Source organism: Cyprinodon variegatus, unplaced genomic scaffold (assembly GCF_000732505.1).
Source record: "Cyprinodon variegatus isolate N-32 unplaced genomic scaffold, C_variegatus-1.0 Scaffold665, whole genome shotgun sequence".
Taxonomy (NCBI): domain Eukaryota; kingdom Metazoa; phylum Chordata; class Actinopteri; order Cyprinodontiformes; family Cyprinodontidae; genus Cyprinodon; species Cyprinodon variegatus.
Window position 1 is genome coordinate 150,103 of NW_015151118.1, and position 4,093 is coordinate 154,195.

Below are 4,093 nucleotides of genomic sequence, written 5' to 3' on the forward strand. Positions count from 1 at the left end.
AGTCGATGCAATCAGCTGGTTTTCCTTAGATAGAAAACTTTGAATCAATCTGACTGGATGATCTGGTGAACTGGAAAGTGACCTGAGATGATATGATGTGAATTGGAGCTATAGAAATAAACTGAATAGAATTGAATTGAACATAGATACAGAAGGCAACTGTCAACCAGCTCCACAGGCGGCCCCGTCCAGGAAAGACCCATCAGAGATGCTGATCTGGGAGCTGGCAGGGAGACAGACTCCTGATGAAAGAGTTTATTAACGCCTAAATTAACTTAAAACGTGGAAACCGGCCGGAAAAATATGATTATGTAATCCTGGTTCCTGCAGTTTGGATTACGAACGTAAAAAAACATCTTCCAGCCACTAATAGTAGTGGAAAACCCCCAAGAGGCAACCAAGCCATAGGCAGCTGCTGCTGGGGATTCCCAGTGACAGCGCCCCGCCTGTATGGGGGGGGTCTGAGCGGCTCCCACAGAGACATAATCTTTGAAGGCAGGATGGTAATCTGGATGAATCAATCTCTACTTCAAAAAACACTTTAGATTATAAAATGGAAAAATGTTCTAATGTATAACATAGATGCATAAACACCTCATTTTATTTCAGTGTTAAATGTTACTGGTTGATGATTTTCTTTATTCGGACCCCGTTGATTTTTAATTGGTTAGAAGATGTTAGATGGTTGATTTTCACCGAGGTTCATGAACTGCTGATCTAGAAGCGGTAAAGTATTCCAGGATCCAGGTCGCTTATAGAACATGCAAGAAGGTCAGGCTGCTTGAGAGGAAACCATAAAAACCAAGGAGTTAAAAGTGGAGCGAGCTGTAGTTAGAGAAGCTGCGATTGGCTGAAAGGTGAGCATAATAAATCAGAACGGGTTTATTTAAACGAAAGCACGGAGGAATGGTGAGGTGGCACCAGCCGCCGTTCCACATGGAGCCGAAAATAACGGAGACTGAGGGCTGGTCCAGGTTCAGGTTTAGACTGGGGCTACCGTCGCCCTGTAATCAGCCGCCCTCCCTGCTCCTCTCTGTAATTTTCTTAATTCAAGCCAGTTGAGGGTCTCGCCCTCCATTCATCCTCACTTTCCTTATATTTCTTTCCTTTCCTGGTTCCTTTCTCTGCAGAGATATTTTTTTGCTGTTTTTCAGGAGATTCTTACGGTAAAAACCTGATTTGACAGCAGCAGTGGAAAACCTGTTGTGGATCTCTGAGTGCAGGTTTGTTTTCCTTCTCCTCCATTGTAAATGTTTACAGCTTTCCTGCGGTAATCTTCTGAAGTTGGTGTGAAACGGCCAGCAGCACGCGTGACGGCGGCCCTGGGCGTGTAACTCCTCCCTTCCTTTACATCCCAGCTACTGTTACCCAGCACATCTGGACCGGCTGCAGCTGCCGGTTAAATCAGGAGTTTGTGAGGTTTAAGCCGCAGAGCAGAACCAATTCTCTGCAAGTTGCTCTTTATTTATCTTCTCCTCTCTGAGCGCTGTCTGATATCTGACACATCTGTTTGTGTTTGTGCGGCTCTGGTTTATATAACGCCGTTTTTGAAGCACCCTGAAGATCTCAGTGGGACCAGCTGTTTGATGAGCTCTGAGAGACGGCAAGAACATCAGGTCCAACATGACGTAGCTGAACGGAAACAAAGACCTTGTACTTCAGCTTTCTTGGATTTTTATTTCCTGAAAGACGCCAATAAAGCTAACATGTATTGCCAGACCACCCTGTGAGACCTGCTCCATGCACCAACACCCATCCATTCAGCCATTTTCTCACGCTAAAGGGTTGTGTATCCTCCCGCAGCAGCGTGTCGCAGTGAGTTTGACACAGATAGTTTTGATTTATGCCCCAATATAGAAGTGTGGTCTGCGCTATGTTATGCCACGCCACAACACCGGAGGGACAATCACGAACTAGCTAGGATTGGGGGCGCCCATGTGTCGGTTTAACCCCTTGCTCACACTGGCTCCGGTGCGGTTACCGAGCCGACGGAGACCGCAACTCCCGCACACCCCCTCTCACACCGCCCTTTTGACTACGGTGCGGTGCGGCTCTGCAGCTCCGGCAACAGGTCCGGAGAATTAACTCGTGAGAACAGAAGTTCACTTGAGTTCACGTAACTTCACGCGATAACACGGCCCAAATAAGGATATTCGCGAGAGCTTGTTGCGGAGGGCTCCGGCACGCCGCAAGGATAGCTTTCTTGCGGAATTTTCTGCAGGGCCGGAGTGTCTCGGTAACCGCAGCCGAACAGCTCAGCAGCCGGTGAGAGAGGTTTACGTCTTTTTAATGACTTGGAATCACTGCGGCGCCGCACCCACCGCACCGCAACGGTAAGACCGGAGTCGGTGTGAGCCTGGGGTGATGAACTTGTTCGCCATCTACAACCCTTTAACAACCGACCCTCAGAATCATAAACAGGCTTCAGAAATCACAGGCTAACGATGGAACCAAACGACCCATTCATCGGTTACCATTGCATGTTTCCAAGCGATACAAGGCTTTGTCTATATAAGACTCAAACTCACTGCGGATCCAGACATTTGAATTGAGAAAGCTTCCTGGAGAGGTGGAGAAACGTCTTCAGATCTTGGAAACCAAGTCCAGTGGATATTTTTTGAATTTTTACGGTCTACAACCCTTCATCCAACACCGGACGACACACAGTTCACCCGTGAGTGTTCCCCAAAGGCTAGCCGTGGTGCTGCGTGTTTTGGCTTTGGGTGCAAACCAACAGACCGTCGCACAGAGCTACAAACTAGCATCCTGCACGGTGTCTGGGATAGAGTCCGAGGTGTGCCCGGTGTTGTGGACAGCACTACAGCCAGAGTTTCTCCCATTAGGTACCAAACAGGAAATACGCATAGTGTAGAGCGAATCTAGAACTGACCAATCAGAGGCCTCCTTTATCTCCTCCTTGCGACCCTATCTGCGGCACTGTCTACGGTCACCTACAATTTTAAACCCACGCAGACGACCTGGTTTAGTCCAGGCTTTAGTCCGATCATGGTCGCAGTGCGGCCGGTGCCTATCTCCAGCAGTCTACGGGCAGGATGCGGGGTCGCCATGGACATGCGCCAGTCTGTCATAGAGCAACATAGAGACACACAACCGTACACCCACACACTCACACTTAAGGACAATTAAGAGAAGCCAATTAACAACACTCATGTCTTTGGACTGTGAGAGGAAGCTGGAGTACCCGGAGAGAACCCATGCATGCTCATGGAGAACATGCAAACTCCATGCAGAAAGACGCTGCACCGGGAATCGAACCCGGAACGTTCTTGCTGCATGGCAGCAGTGCTACTCACTGGATGTCTCATTGATGCTTCCTAAATCCTCCATCAGCTTCTATTGGGGACGGCTTACACCGATGCCTTCATCCTCCTCTTCATCAACAGGACCTTTGAAGTGCGTTTGTCGTTGTCTTTGTGAGAAAAGATGGTCGTTGTTTCTGGAGAAGGTACGTTATTGAATGTTTGACGATGGTGCCAGACATGGGAGCCAGAGCATCCCCAAAGGACAAGACTCCAAGAACTGTTTCCTGAAAATGTCTTTCAGTGGGAATCATCTTGAAGTTGGACGGCTGTGGTTTAATTTCCAGCCTCTTCGCTCACCAGATGTCAATGGCCATACCCAACCCAGAGTTGTTGGCTGGATGATCCATGTCTACCAGAAACATCCGGAATACTGACCACAGTTCGGTCCACATAGAACAGGTGTTGCAAATTCCAGTTGCTGGGGGCCGGTGTCCTGAAACTTTTAGATCCCTCTTTGTTCCAGCACACCTTAATGAAATGTCTGAGTTTCCTCCTCGGTACCTCCAGAGTCCTCTCAGTCATTGAATTACTCGATTCAGGTGTGATGAACCAAAGGCTCATCTAAAAGTTGCAGCACACTGGCCCTTCAGGATCTGGAATTGCCCACCCCTGACATAGAGTGATGGTCCGTCCCAGATGGCTCTGACTCTAGAAGACTGAATGCTGGACAAGGTTAATATCAACCAATTTAAGCAGTTCATTCAATTCTATTCAGTTTATTTCTATAGCTCCAATTCACATCATGTCATCTCAGGTCACTTTCCAGTTCA